This window comes from Peromyscus eremicus, chromosome 3, assembly GCF_949786415.1.
Source record: "Peromyscus eremicus chromosome 3, PerEre_H2_v1, whole genome shotgun sequence".
Classification (NCBI taxonomy): Eukaryota; Metazoa; Chordata; class Mammalia; order Rodentia; family Cricetidae; genus Peromyscus; species Peromyscus eremicus.
In genome coordinates this window covers 131,247,329-131,263,976 of record NC_081418.1, presented here as the reverse complement: position 1 = coordinate 131,263,976, position 16,648 = coordinate 131,247,329, and positions in this window count along the sequence as shown.

The window sequence follows — 16,648 nt, the reverse complement described above, 5'->3', positions numbered from 1 at the left end:
CACATCCAAATCAGGCAACTCACAACAGCCTGGGGGACGCAACACTCTCTTCTGGCCTCTGAAGGTACCATATACATATGGCATTCATTCACACAGACACACAACACAGACATACACATAATTAAAAAACAAATCTTTAAAAAATGAAGCCGGGCATTGTGATGTACATCTTTAATCCCTGCACTCTAGAGGCAGAAGCAGGTGGATCTCTGAGTTGGAAAACCAGCCTGTTCTATGTAATGAGTTTCAAGACAGCCAGTGCTTCATAGACAGACCCTGTCTAAAAAAAAAAGGCTGGTGAGTTTGCTCGATTTTAAGAGTACTTCTTGCTCCAGCAAAGGACTGGGGTTACATTCCCAGCACCCACATGGCAGCTCAAAACTACCTGTAACTCCAGTTCTAGGAGAGCGGATGCCTACTTCTAGCCTTCTTGGGTATGTGGTGCCCATACATCCATGTAGGCAAAATACTCATACCCATAAAATAATAAATCTAAAACAAATATATTTTTAAAGGAGAAGGGGGCTGCTTTACCCTGAGCCAGCAAATCAAGAAAAACTTGCCTCTTTCTCTATTCACAGAACACTTTATATATCTCTCAATCAATGTTGTCTCTCTTCAGCTCCAGCTAAAGTCAGGCAATTCATTTCAAAGTTTCACTGAAGCCTTGCCTATCTTTGGCAAAATTTGGCTAGGGTTTTTTTGTTTGTTTGGTTTTGTTTTGTTTGTTTGTTTGTTTTGTTTTTTACCATTTCCATGCCAAATAATATCATCCCTTTTAACACAACACACACTTTTATTTTGTTTCTGGATCTTAATGATACCCCAGGCTGGCCCCTTGAACTCACCCTATAGCCAAGAATGAGCTTGAACTGCTGACTGATGCTTCTGGCTTCACTTCCCAAGTACTAGAATGAGAGGTCTGTATTGCCTGGTAGATTCCTGCTGAGGGGCGAACACCGTGCTTCAGACATGCTAGGCAAGCACTAGGCATGTGCCAACTACAGCTCCATTCCTTGTTGGCATTTTGGGTTTTGTTTTGTACAAACGGTGAATGTGAATGCACCTCACACTCAGGAGTTCAAGGACAAGTTTGTGGGCTTGGTTGTCTCCTTCCCCCACATGGATTCTGGGAATCGAGCTTGGGTGGTCAGGCTTGGCAGCAAACTTGGTTATCCACAGGGTCATCTTGCAAGGCCTGTGTTTGTTTGTTTGTTTACTATTCTAACAAGATTGTGAATTATTGCTCCCCATGGATTTGATTGGCATTTTCTTTTTCTGTTTGTTTTGTTTTTTTTTTGTGTGTGTGTGTGTGTGTTGGGTTTGTTGTTGTTGTTTTTCGAGACAGGCTTTCTCTGTATAGTTTTGGTGCCTGTCCTGGATCTTGCTCTGTAGACCAGACTGGTCTCGAACTCACAGAGATCTGCCTGGCTCTGCCTCTCAAGTGCTGAGATTAAAGGCGTGCACTACCACTGCCCGGCTGGCGTGTGTGTGTGTGTGTGTGTGTGTGTGTGTGTGTGTGTGTGTGTACATGGTATATATACAGGTGTATGTGTGCCGCTGTGAATATATGTGCCGTTGTGCATACGTGAAGGTCAGAGGACAACTTTCTGGAGTCTAGTCTCCTTCCACCTTTAGGTAGGGTCCCGGGATTGAACACAGGTCACCAGGTTTTCACTGCAGTTGTTTTACCTGCTGAGTCATCTGGCTGAACCCCTTTCCTTTTATGATTACTGACATTAAACATCTTTTCATATTCCTTTTAGATATTCATATATCTTATTTGGAGAAATGTGTATTTGAGGCCTTTTACAATTCATTTATTTTTTGAGACAAGCCAGATGTGGTGGTTTGAAAGAAAATGTCCCCCAAAGGGAATGGCACTATTAGGAGGTATGGCCTTGTTGAAGTAACGTGTGGCCTTGTTGGAGTGTGTATCATTGTGAGGCCAGCTTTGAGGTCTCTTTTGCTCAAGCTTTGTTCAGTGTGACATGGAGACCACTTCCTGCTGCCTGCAAGATGCAGGACTCTCAGCTACTTCTCCAGCACCATGTCTGCCTGCATGCCCCCATGTCTCACCGTGATGATAACGGACTGAACCTCTGAACTGCAACAGCAATAGAAACCCCAACTAAGATACCAGAGCTAGCCTCACAATCACTGTTCTTCCTGCCTCTGCCTCCTACATGCTAGAAGTGTGGGTATGAGCCATGGTTCCTGACTATTCACCCTTTCTTAAAGTAGGGATATTTGGGCTTATTTGGTGTTACAGGAGTTACTTGTATATTTGGGTTATTCATCCCCTATCAAATATATAGTTTGAAAATACTTCCTCCTGTTCTGTGGGTTGCCTTTTCATTCTGTGGCTTGTTTTTGTTTTTTGTTTTGTTTTGTGTTGTGTTGAAGCTTTTTAGGTTGTTATCTTGCTTGTCCTGTTGTGCCTTTGGTATTACATGCAGGAATTCATTGCTAACCCAATGCCATAAAGAAATGTGTATGTTATTTTGAGTTTTTTATTTGTTTTGCTCTTAAAATGGGGTCTCTCTGTGGAACTCAGGCTAGCCTCAAACTTGTTACCCTCCTGCCTCAGCCTCCCAAGTTGCTGGGATTACAGTGTGCACCACCAGCCACCGTGCCTGGCTTTTATTTTTATTTTCACTTTTTCTTTTCTTTTTTAAGCCCTGGAACTCACAGGTGGCTCAATATGCCCCAAACTCACAATTCTCTTGTCTCTACCTGAGTACAGAGAATGAACTTGTTATTGCACTGTAGGAAGACAATCTGGCTTCACTCTCTAGCCTGGGAATGTCAATTTTCTCCAGCATCATGCATCAAGGAGACTATCCCTTACTCACTGTGCATTCTTGGAACTCTTGGTCAAATATCATTTGAGCAACATCCAGGGGTTTATTTCTGGGCTGTTTCCAAAGAAATTTCATGAGCATCCCCTTCTCTGAGAAGAGTTCAGGGAGTCTGCCTCTGTTAGAGCCTTCCTTTGCTTTGATGGTACTGATAATTCATTTCCAAGGCCATTATTTTCACATTGGAGAAACCTCTAATTTTCCTTTTGCATTTCTCAAAAGCGTGCCGCTTATGATATATTAGAAGTCAGAGTGGAGGATGCTACTGTTAAATTAACAATGACTCACTTTGTAAATCTTTTATAACAATAGTTCTTACATGGTGCTAACTTTGGTTCCGAGCCTGTAAACATTGTATATAATTCACTTAATCTTTATACTTTATAATAACCTCATGGGGTAACCTAATGAGATACCATAATGGCTTACTGTAAGATATTGCAATTTTAATACTTATCATTATTTATTTACTATTAAGAAGGAAAATAAAAGTCAGGTGTGGTAGCTCCTGCTTCTAATCCCAGCACTTGTGAGTCTGAAGGAGGGGGATTGCCACAACTTTGAGGCTAACCTAGGCTACATAGCAAATTTCAGACTAGTTTGCACTACAGAATGAGACCCTGACTCAAAACAAAAACAGGGAGGCATGGTGGCCTAAACCTGTCACCCCAGCACTTGGAAGATAGAGGCAGGAGGATTAGGAGTTGCAGGTCATCCTCAGCTACAGGGTGAGTTCGAGGGCAGCCTTAGCTGCAGGAAAGGGAGAGAAGGGGAGGGGCAAGAAAATAAAGAGAAACAGGAGGCTGGACATGCATACCTGTCGTCCCAGCAAAGGAAACAGGAGGATCTCACATTCTAGGCCAGCCTGGGTTAAACAGCAAGGTTAAGACAGCCTCAACTATACAGTGGAAACTCGTCTCCAGAATTTCCACAGCAAGAACAGATACCTGTTCACAAAATGGAAATGTATAGCCCCTGCTCTGCGGACAGTGACAGAGAAAATTATTCAATGTAACCACACTGAAAAGAAGAACAGACAAAGGGGTCTAGTGACTCCAAGTTCATCTTCTTTTTTAGCTTTTCTTTTGAAGTTTTATTTATTTGTATGTGTGAGCATCTGCATATATGTGGGTAGCACCTGATACCCAGAGAGACCAGAAGAGGGAGTCAGATCCCCTGGAACTGGAGTTACAGACTGTAGTGAACCTGAACCAGGTCTTCTGCAAGAGCAGCAAGTGCCCTTAGCCACAGAGCCATCTCTATGGTCCCTCTTTTTTGTACTTCTAAGACAGGGCCTTACACTGTAGTCCGGACTGGCCTGGAACTCGTTCTGTAGCCTGCGCTAGCCTCAGACTCTCCATGATCCTCCTGCCCTAGCAACCCAAGTGCTAGAATTACATGTGTGAGAAACTATGCCTGACGCAGCAGTATCTTTGGAAGTACACGAAAGATTCTCTCTCTCTCTTCCAAGTGCTGGGATTAAAGGCGTGCACCACCACCGCCCCGCCACAAAATGTTTTCAATAACAGTTTGCATTGTAACCTTTAAGAAGACATTTGTTAAAGTCTCAGAATTTACTACAAGTCTGAACAATGTGAACCCAATGCCACCTGGCTGACAAGAAACATCCAATTTCAGAAATGTGACCGTGTTAAAATTGTATTTTGGGATTAAAGAAATTACCCTCATTTTGAAGGTGTGGCACAAAGGATTTAGTGATTTTACAGGAGCCGTGTATTTACCAGCTTAATCAGACTGGTGACTGTCTGTTTTGTTTACTCACTTTAGTTTGTGGGTGCCGGTGGCAGAACCTGGGGTCTCACATGTTAGGCAAGTGGTCTACCACTGATAGACACATTTGACTGACTGACACCCACATTTGACTTTGCCAGACTGTGACCTCAGGGATCTGCCTTAGAGTCAGTATCTTTGCACGAAGAGAACTTCAGAGTCTAATAAGAGAATTCCCTACACATCTTCACCAATCACCCCATTCCTGCTGGCAGAAACCTCCCAGGAAAGTAAGTCCTACCATGCACTTCAGAAATCTATTTTGGGGCTGGGGAGATGGCTCAGTCATTGAATGACTTGCTACACAAGAATAAGGACCAGAGTTGAGAGGCCTAACGTCCATGGAAAAACCCAGGCATAGCAGTGTGCACCTGTAATTCCAAGATGCGGCCCAGCTTCAGCGAGAGACCTTGTCTCAAAAAATAAAAGGCAGTGGTGGCACACACCTTAAATTCCAGCACTCGGGAGGCAGGGGCAGGTGGATCTCTGTGAGTTCCAGGCCAGCCTACAGAGCGAGTGCTGTGGGATGGTCTGTATGTCAAATGTGTTGCTCTGATTGGTCAATAAATAAAACACTGATTGGCCAGTAGCCAGGCAAGAAGTATAGGTGGGACTAACAGAGAGGAGAATTGAGAGAACAGGAAGGTGGAGGGAGACACTGCCAGCCGCTGCCATGACAAGTAGCATGTGAAGATGCCGGTAAGCCATGAGCCACGTGGCAAGGTATAGAATTATAGAAATGGATTAATTTAAGATGTAGGAACTAGATAGCTAGAAGCCTGAGCCATTAGGCCAAACAGTTTAAATAATATAAGTGTCTGTGTGTTTATTTTATAAGTGGGCTTTTGGACTGCAAGGACTTGGCGGGACCTGGAGAGAAAACTCTTCAGCTACAAGCGAGTTCCAGGACAGGCTCAAAGCTACACAGAGAAACCCTGTCTTGAAAAAATAAAATAAAACAAACAAACAAACAAAAATTAGGTGGAAAGTGATTGAGAAAGATACTTAATATCAATCTCTGCTCCCATAAGCATTCATATACAAAAATCTATTAAGATTCTTTAAAACTTTTAAAACAGATGTTTATTACAGTTGTTTATTTTGTGTGTACGTGTGGGTGGGTGTACATGCATATGTGGAGGTCAGAGTGCACACTGCAGGGGTCTGTTCTTCCACATGTGCATTCCAGGAATCGAACCAAGACTGTTAGACTTGGAGGCAAGCACCTTTGCTTGATAAGCCATTTTGCTTCCCCAAAAATCTGTCTTTGGACATTCACTAACTGAAAGATAGTGCTCCTGTATTACAATTTTGTACTTCATCTGTGCTTTAGGACCACACATAACAAATTGAACGTCTTTTTTGTGTGACAATGTCTTAGTTTTTTTATTTTCCCCAAGATCTGGCAGCTCATTGGATTTTAGTCATGTTTTCTGAACACTTACCACACAAGTCCAGCAGAGAATGGAAAGGGTGAAGTAGAGGACCCACTCCTATAGAATTCATAAAAACTTAGCTCTATACTAGAAATATTTTCCATAGAAATTAAAAGTGGTAAAAGAGAAGTTTAGATAATGAAATTTAAATTAGTGATGTCACATCTGAAGCAGCAGGAAGTCTTCATGGAGAAAGAAGCAGGTGAGATGAAATTTATTATCTCTGTGCCTGAACTGAAATCAGACTGAGACACATAGGGAGATCTTGGTAGCTTAGTTAGGCTGTTTTTCTGGCTAGTTTTATGACAGCGCTACACAAGCTAGAATCACTTGGGAGAGGGAACCTCAATTAAAGAAAAAGGAGAAGGAAACACAAGAGCCCCCATAAGATCCAGTGGTAGGGCATGAAAGACAATATTAGGGCAGCTTCTTAATTAGTGAATTACTGGGCTTGGGGAGGGAGCCCACTGTGGGTGAAGATACCCCTGGTCATATGGTCCTGGGTTCTATAAGAAAGCAGGCCGAGAAAGCCATGGGGAACAAGCCAGTAAGCAGCGTCCCTGCATGGCCTCTGTATCAGTTCCTGCCTCCAGGCTCCTGCCCAGTTTGAATTCCCGCCTTGGCTTCCCTCAGTGGACTGTGGTTCAGGATATGTAAACCAAATGAACCAAGTTGGTTTTGTTCATGGTATTTCATCACAGCAATAGTAATCTTAACCAAGACAGGAATCATGGGATGTTGCTGTAACAGACTTGATCCTGTGTTTGTTTGTTTTTTTTTTGGGGGGGGGGCGGGGTCGTGGAAGGACTTTAAAACTTTGGGCTAGAAAAACCATTGCATGTTCAAAACTTGGTGAGGCGTTCTGTGGGAGCCTGGAAAAAAAGAGTGTTGAGAGAAATGCAGATGATGGAGGCGTGGCTTGTGAAGTTCCAGAGGGAAGTTTGGGAGTCACTTAAAACTCGATTGAAGCTATTGCATATATTGAATTACTAATCCGTGGTTCTGGTTAGCTAGGACTGAAAAATCAGCTGTGCTTAATAAGACACCAGAACCACTAACGTGAAAACTTTGCTGGGACAGTCAGTACTCGTAGGTCACAGGAGCTGAGAAATTAGCAGTGGCTAAGAAGAGACCAGCATCATTGAGGTGAAATCTTCTGGGAGTATTTCCTCAGGGTTGGCACACAGAAGTAGGTTCCAGAGGAAGCCGGTGTTGAACCTCATGCTGGCAGCCAAACTTCATCATATATAAAAGTCTGGGCCAGGTAGTGGTGGTGCACGCCTTTAATCCCAACACTCAGGAGGCAGAGGCGGGCAGATCTCTGTGAGTTCGAGGCCAGCCTGGTCTACAGAGCAAGTTCCAGGACAGGCTCCAAAGCTACACAGAGAAACCCTGTCTTGAAAAAAACAAAAAACAAAAAGTCTCCCAGGTGGTACTGGTTTTGAAGGCATTCATGGAGGGCTCATGGAGAGCAGCACTTAGCACTGTGAGAGGCCAGAAGAGGCCACTGTTTAAGGTGCAGCCACAGTAGCAGCTGAAGCCCCAGGACTGAAGGGGTCATGCAGAGAAGTTGAGGGTTGGCACCATGAAGAGAGCCCAGAAGAGCCTATTGGTGAAAGTGCAGCCCAGCTGCAGCAGAGACCACTGGACTTTGGAGACACCAGTGCCATGGGATGACTGCCAAGACAGTAGCAGCCATGGAGTGGAGCCAGCCTGAGCTCACGAGCCAAGCTGTGTGTGCTGTGGGAGGAGCCAGAAGATGGTGAGTGAGTCCCAGAAGTCTGATGCTCAACTTTGCACTGTTGGACTTTGGTTTTGCTTCGATGTGATTGTGACTGTGTCCTGGGTCTTCCCGCTTGGAGGAAAGATTTATGTTGATTTTATAGGAGCCCACAGCTGAGAGACTTTGAACTTTCCAAGAAATTTTGGAATTTTAAAGACACTGAATTTGTTGTTGTTCTTGTTTGTTTGGGTGAGCAGACTGGCCTTGAACTCACAGAGATCTGCCTGCCTCTGCCTCTTGAATGCTGGGATCAAAGGCGTGTGCCACCACCGGCAAAGACACTGGTTTGTAAAGTGTTTGAATTTGTAAAGACTGTGGGATTTTAAGTTTGTAGTCTGTTTTATATTGTGATATTTATTAATATGAGATTTCTGGAGATGAACAAAAAGGAAAGGTTATTGTTAAATAGTGTTGTATTGTACTGGTGTGTCAAGTTGACCAGGAGTCAATTGTACTGGCTAGTTTTATTTCAACCTGACATGAGCTAAAGTCATCTGAGAGGAGGGACCCTCAACTGAAAAAATGCCTCCATCAGATCCAGCTGTAGGCAGACAAGACTATAGGACATTTTCTTAGTGATTGATGGGGGAGAGCCCAGTTCATTGTGGGTGGAGATCCCCCTAGTCAGGTGGTCCTGGGTTCTACAAAAAAAAAAAAAAAAAAAGCAAGATGAAGAGGCTGAGGAGCAAGACAAAAAGCAGCACTCCTCCATGGCCTCTGCATCAGCTCCTGCCTCCAGGTTCCCACTGGGTTTGAGTTCCTGCCTTGGCTTCCCTCAGTGGACTGTAATTTGGGATATGTGAGCCAAATAAACCCTTCCCTCCCCAAGCTGCTTTTGGTCACAGTGTTTCATCACAACAATGGCAACTTTAAGACAGTCGTCAACTTAATTGGATCTTGACTCAGCTAAGACACACACCTCTGGGCAAGTCTGTGAGGGTGTTTTCTGGATGGGTAAACTGAATGGTGAAAAATCTCCTAGAGTGGACAGAACCTTCTAGTGTCAGCCCATATAGAAAGAGGGAAAAGTGGGGCTGTGATTCTGTTTGCCTGCCCTCACTTCTTGCTGATGAGTGTGTCTACTGTGCTGCTGCTGCTGCTGCTGCTGCTGTTACATCCTTCAGTGACATCAAAACCCAGCTTCTTGAGCCTTCCAAGGATGACTGAAGACCAGAAGTTGTCTGGGAATCCCCCAGGCCTTTAACACCCGATAGGGACTGCTGAGTCTTGCAGCCCCATAGGCTGAACAGCTAGCTGCCTTGTTCTCAGCTTCTCCCATGTGCAGACAGCTATTGTTGGGCTACCCAGCCTGTATCAAGTAAGGCAATCTACTAAATGCCCTCTGTAATAGAGAATTCTGTCAGCTCTGCTGCTCCATTCTGCCTAATGCAGGGACAACCTTTCCCTGAGGTACTGGGGGGCGGGGGAGGGGCATGACAAGCACATTGTTAAAATGTTACTACAGTGTTAATGACTACTTCTTTAGGTGAGCACTCCTTTGGTGTTCATCTTCCTAAAGAACCAAAGCTTTGGGGACTAGGGCAATTTGACTCCCTAATTAGTAGCTGTCGACTCTCCCTTGCTAGCCTGATGCCTTGAGCAAAAGACTTACCAGTCTGACACCAATCAGACTACCCTTATCCAGCACTAGCTGTCTTGAACTCCCCTAAAGACACCTTGGGACACCCCTACAAAGATTGCAGCTGATGATCCCAGCTCCCGGAGACATAGACAGACTGTAAAATACTATGTACAGAATTTTGTTATCATAAGCCTTGATAAACTCTAGGTAACCCTATAAGAAGTAGACTATTATGTGTCCTGGGCCAATTAGATGTGTGGGGGTGGGGGTGGGAGGGTGCTTCATTAGGTTTTATGTTTTTTTTTCCTTCGGGACAGGGTTTCTCTGTAGTTTTAGTGCCTGTCCTGGATCTCACTCTGTAGACCAGGCTGGCCTTGAACTCATAGAGATCTGCCTGGCTCTGCCTCCAGAGTGCTAAGATTAAAAGCGTGCACCACCACTGCCCGGCTTTCATTAGGTTTTCTATGTTGCAATAAATACCTTGACAAAAAGCAGCTTGGTGATGAAATAGTTTATTTCATCTTACAACTCTCAGGTTACACTTCATCGCTGAGGAAAGCCAGGGCAAAATAAGCAGGAACCTGGAGTCAGGATATGATGCTGAGACCATAGAGGAATGAGACATACTGGCTTGTTCCTGTGGCTTGCTCAGCTTGCTTTCTTATATAACTCAGGACCACCTGACCTGGGTGGCACTGCCCACAGTGAGCTGGCCCCTCCCACATCAATCATTAATCAAGAGAAGTCCTCACAGACTTGCCTACAGGCCACTCTGATGGAGGTTTTATTTTTTTTGGTTTTTCGAGACAGGGTTTCTCTGTGTAGCTTTGCGCCTCTCCTGGAACTCACTTGGTAGCCCAGGCTGGCCTCGAACTCACGAGTGCTGGGACTAAAGGCGTGCGCCACCACCGCCCGGCTTGATGGAGGTATTTTTGTGTCAAGTTGGCAAAACCCAACCAGCACAGGGCATTTGAAAGGCACGCGAGTTCTGGCCTATAGAAAAGGGTAGAAATTTCTCCTGATCAAAGGATTTTAAAGCCTACGGTCTTTCACTGATGAACCAGACTTCCTCCATCTTAGGCTTAAAAGCCAACTTATAATAGAGACAAACTGGGCTCAATCCTGTTTATGATTAAATCTATTTCTCAAGGACTGGGCTTTGTCCCACCTGTGACCTTACTTACAAATGGTTTTGTACTGCTGTTCCAGGAAATAGCAACCATGTCTTTGTTTCAAAAAGTTGTTTGTAACCATCTTGCATCCTTACCCTACTCTTGTTTCAAAAGGTAGTTATGACTACCTTACAATCACGTCTTTGTTTCAGGAGGTTATTATGACTGACGTGTTATGCTTATGTTCTGCTCTAATTCACCCTACCTACTTTGCCTGACAAAGTCCCCATTTGGAAAACCCCTATGTAAATGGAGTTTCTCTGTCCCACCCCATCCTGCAGCCGATTCCAAATAATCATTCAGAGGCTTATATTAATTATAAATGTTTGGCCAGTGGCTCAGGCTTATTATTAACTAGCTCTTACATTTAAATTAATCCATTCCTATTAATCTATTGCCACGTGGCCCATGGCTTACCAGTCCTTCAGCATCCCGCTTCTTGGGCGGCTCGTGGTGTCTCCACTCTGCTCCTCTTCCCCTCCTTAGTTTGGTTTTTCTGCCTAACCTTATGCTGCCTGGCTATTGGCCAAACACCTTCTTTATTAACTAGTGGAAGTAATACACATCACAGTGTACAGAAGGACTATCCCACAGCACCCCTACACTTGAGCTATAAAAATTTTGTCTTCCTCACATCCAATGCTGACCTCTCAAATCCTGCTCTAGCGGGAGGCAGCTCGTGTACATGAATAAAAAAGCTTGCTTTAATGAATTTCTTGCTTTAGTTAATTTGACCATCATGATTTGGGTCAGTGGTCTTTCTCCTCGAATCTTTGGAATTAACATCACCTCATCAGTGTAGTGGTTATTTTTGCTTTTTCTCTATGCTGACATCCTTATCTGCAGAATTGTGTAGTAACAACTGCATCACTTTCACTAGTCTCTTGATTATCTTATTTCCAACAACTGGGCAACCTTTGCCACCTACCTGTAAGAGGGAGCACCATGCCTGGGGCAGGGAGGGGATTACTGCAACTGGAGCTAAGAGACAAGGCTACCATTGGTCCAAAGCACAAGCCTCTACGACTGTGATTGGTGCTAAGAGACAAGGTTGGCAAACGGATGGCTCTGATTGGTCCAAACACCCCTTCTTTGTCTCATAGCTCCTTCCTGCTCTGGTGTTGCACATTAGGTCCTCTACATTAGACCCTCTCCATTAGGCCCTCTAACCGACTCCCCTCGAACCTGCAAAATGGCCAGGCAGGTAAAAGTGCTTGCAGCGAGACCCGCAGACCTGAATCTGATCCAGGAACCCACAGTGGAAGGAGAAAGCCAAGTTGTCCTCTGACCCAACCCCAGCAGTGGTATGCCCACACCCGCCCTCCCTCACCCCACTGATAATACATACAATAAATTTAAAAGTTCAATATCTCAGCCGGGCATGGTGGCACATGCCTTTAATCCTAGCACTCAGAAGGCAGAGGTAGATCTCTGTGAGTTCAGGGCCAGCGTGGTCTACAGTTTCCAGGACAGTCAGGACAGTTACGCAGAGAAACCCTGCCTTGAAAAACAAAACAAAACGACAACAACAAAAAAGTTCAAGCTCTCGGTTTATCTTTGCTGGCCAGCTCTTGGGAGTGCTGGCTGTGCCATGGCAGGGAGCAGCCGTGGAGGCAGCCATAGCAGAGGCACCAGCCCCGGAGTGGACTGGAAGGTCCGACAGTTGGCAACCCATGCTGCTGGGAATGCAACAAGGCAGTTTATTGATTGACAGCCGAAGTAATCACAATGGTGGTCCTGGCAACTCATTACTAGCTTGAGGTTGCTGACTCGGGGTCCCAAGAGCCCAGCACACATATCCCACCCTACACCCAGTTTCTGAACCCCACATCTTGGCTTTGGTACCCAGTCCCAAAGGTTGAGAAAATGGCAGCAGCCAGGACAGTATGTTAATCCCACCCCTCTCCATGGGGTGTTGGTCCTGGGACTGAGGCTGTGTCTGGAGCCCAGTTCTGGCTCCGGAGCAGTGGGAGGTACCCTGGTTTGTACCCTGTCTCCACATCATGTATTGTCCCTGAACAGGCAGGCACTCCAAACTGTCCTGGAAGTGGCCAATGAATTGTGTGAAGAAGCAGCTGGCTGGCTCAACGGGGGGTGTGGGGGTGGGGGGGTGAGGGGGTGGGGGGTGGGGGGGTGGGCAGGAAAAAGACAGGAAGCAGAAGGAGAAAAAGGGAGAGGGGGGAGGAGAGAGCGGAGCTGGGGCCAAAGAGGGTTAAGGGGCTATAAGGAGCCTCAGAAGAGACAGAGACCCTGAAGCCTGGGTTACCAGAATAATTCCAGATAGCTCTCAAGTCCTCAGCACCCAGGGTGTCACACCTGAGATCCAGTAGTACCAGATGTTACCAAGGGCCAGTGGCCCCAAAGTAACACTTGTAGTGTAGAGGGGCCCCGGGCTCTGAAGCATGTACGAGGACTGGACTCTGGTGTTTTGGCCTGCCTGCTGCTACCTTTACTGTTCTCAAATGAGTTCATGAACCCCTAAGAGAGGGGAAGTGGGACATAATAGTCTGAGGTTTTTATGGCCTTTTGCCTGCAGCAAGTTTCCATCTCCTTGTGGCTTTTTAAAAAAGATTGATTTTATCGTTAATTGTGTGTGCTTATTAGCTTTTTTTTTTTTTTTTTTTCAATTTGACACAGCTAGAATCATCTGGAAAAAGGGGAATTGCTTAACTGAGGAATTGCTTCCATCAGAATGGCATGTAGGCAATTCTATGAGGCATTTTCTGTACTACTGACTGATGTGGAAGGACCCAGCTCATTGTGGGCAGTGCCACCCCTGAGCAGATGGTCCTGGGTGTTATAAGAAAGCAAGCGAGTGCCGGGCAGTGGTGGCGCACATCTTTAATCCCAGCACTCAGGAGGCAGAGCCAGGTGGATCTCTGTGAGTGCGAGGCCAGCCTGGTCTACAAAGTGAGTTCCAGGAAAGGCTCTAAAGCTACACAGAGAAACCCTGTCTCGAAAAACCAAAAAAAAAAAAAAAAAAAAAAAAAAAAAAAAAAAAAAAAAAAAAAAGAAAGAAAGAAAGAAAGAAAGTGAACAACCTATGAGGAGCGTTCTGGGGACATGTCAGATTCAAACCACTATAATACCTCTATGGAACAATCTGAAGCCCATTCCCAGTGACCCAGTTGGTATTTTGCACTTTCCTGGCAAGTAGTTCACTGGCCAGTGCTTAGAACTAATTGTTATACATGAAAGCAAGTTATACACACATAAGATAATTAAGTTATTAAATTTCACATATAGGTCACTTATATTAACATTGTTATCAGAGGTCTGGGTCTAGGTTGAGTATTTCTAGGTCCTTGGCCCCTTACTTAAAAAAAAGAAATAGAAGGGCCGGGCGGTGGTGGCGCACGCCTTTAATCCCAGCACTCGGGAGGCAGAGCCAGGCGGATCTCTGTGAGTTCGAGGCCAGCCTGGGCTACCAAGTGAGTTCCAGGAAAGGCACAAAGCTACACAGAGAAACCCTGTCTCGAAAAACCAAAAAAAAAAAAAAAAAAAAGAAATAGAAATGAAGGCTCACACAGATTTAGAAAAGCAGAAAAGGAACTTTATACCAAACAAAAATAATAGATCAGATCAGCTACTCTGTCAAGAGTGCCAGCAGGCCACATGAGTACCAGTATTCAAGGACCTTGACTATTGTTCGGGGCTTCCTTTTATAGGGCTCAAGAGAAGGAGGAGTTTGGTTGCTAAGGAGCACAGTTTGGATGGTTTTCTATTCTAATTGACAGATTAAGTTATACAACCACTTTTCTGTTATACATGTCCCTTCCAATAATGCATCTGACTTTAATCATATGCACACCTAAATGTGCAAAGGCATAAAACAGAAAGCAGGAGATTCTAAAAGTTCGCTTACAGGACACAGTTTGCCTTACTGCACATGAACCCCAAAACTAGTCCGGAACGGCTCAGCCTTCCTACCCTCATATCAGATTTATTGGGGATATATTTTAATAGAAACTGTCCAAGTCTTACGGTTGTTAAGGGGAGGAGAAGTTTATTCCAATGTTCAGAGTGCACTGTGCACGCAGCTCAGTGCAGGTGGGAGGCGGCGCAGTTTGCTAACAGATGGCTAGATGCATTGTTTAGAGAGGGCTGTGTGCACATCGTGCATGCAGACAGGATGCCAAGTACATTGCTAGAAGAGAGGCGTGTGCACAGTCAAATCACCCTTTCATTCTGCTCAGCTATTCCCTATGTTTGCCTGTCTCAGAGTCCTGAGACCTGTTTTCATTACAGCTCTGCCACCTGTTGCCTATCTTTTGAGCTTGTCTGCCTTCCCTCCCTCCCTCCCTGCCTCCTTCCTTTTTTATCTCTCTCTGTGCTGGAGATCAAACCCAGGGCCTTGAGCATGTTAAGCACATGCTCCACCACTGAACTACACTGCCAGTCCCTCTCAAATTGTCGTATCTTCTTTTCTTTACTTTAAAAGATGAAAATAAGCCAGAAGTGGTGTGGGGGACCAGCCTCCACCCTTTTCCCCCAGGGTTCTCTTGAGGAGTGAGGAATAAGAGATTTAGATAGAAATATAGAGGGGAGAGAGACAGAAACACAGCATAGCTTCAGGAGGGCCTGGATCCTTATCCACCGGCCTCTTCTATCTCTCCTAAAGGACTTTTTATAGGAATGCCAAGGGGTGGAGCAAAGACTTTCGCCTAGCACAGTCAAGTGCAGACCCTTCCAAACATCTGGTAATCAACGCACATGGTCAGTCCATCCCCTTATACACCACTGCTGGGTAAAGCAAGCTCAGATCTCACTAGGAAACCTTTGTGGGCCTCCACAAAGTGGTGGTCCACACTTGCCTGTAATCCCAGTACTTGGAAGGTGGAGACAGGAAGATCAAGAATTTAAGGTCATCCTTAACTTGAACTCATAGTAAGTTCAAGGCCAGCCCATGCTACATGAGATCCTGTCTCCAAAAAAAAAAAAGTTGTAAATACTTAAAGTCTATGTTGTTCAAAATAAATGGCCTACACTCATTATAAAAACCAAGGCCATGAAGATAAGAAAACCTGATGGGGAAGCACAATTTTTTAAATACAAGATCTGCTCTAAATGAAGAAAAAAATCATAATAGCTGAATTTAATTCAGATTTTGATTTTGTGGTTATTGTTTGCTGTGGGATGGTCTGTATGTCAAGTGTGTTGCTGATTGGTCAGTAAATAAATCACTGATTGGCCATTGGCTAGGCAGGAAGTATAGGCGGGACAAGGAAAAGAATTCTGGGAAGTGGAAGGCTGAGAGAGAGACACTGCCAGCCGCCATCAGGACAAGGAAGATGTAAGGTACCAGTAAGCCATGAGCCATGTGGCAAAGTAAAGATTAATAGAAATGGGCTAAATATAAGAGTAAGAGCTAGACAATAACAGGCCTGAGCTAATGGCCAAGCAGTTTAAATAATGTAAGAGTCTGTGTGTTTATTTTATAAGTGGGCTCTGGGACTGGCGGGACTTGGTGGCGGGAGCTGGAGAGAAATTCTCCAGCAACAAATGGCGTCCAACGTGGTGGCAAGAGTTTCCACCTAAAAACTTAGAAAAAAGATTCTAAAACGGAACTAAAAACAGCTTCCTAATTGTCTCTCTCAAATGAGCGGCAGCTGCCGGTTTGAGCTACTGGCGGGTTCCTAGCGTGCGCTCTCGACCTGCAGTATGGTGGGAATGAGGCCTCTGCAAGTAACACATTAAGCTATGTGGTGGATTTAGCCTTTGCTAGTACAAAACAAAAAAAAAAAAGAAGTTTCTGGGCTACACGCTACTTTGGTAAAAGTGTAGACCCACTATTTCTGAGAGTTACGGCTCCCAGAGCTGGCGGAAAGCGGACCACCGCCATGTTGGGAAGCTGAAGTGGGCGGAGCCAGCAGCCACTGCGCCATTTCAGGCTTAGAAGGCTGCAGTTTAAAAGCAATAGGCTCACGCTAATATAAAAAAATAAGCCACGTAAAGATGGCTACCACACAAAGAATCTGGATTATGTTCTCTTTGATATTCGTAACTGCAGAAAAACATTTGAT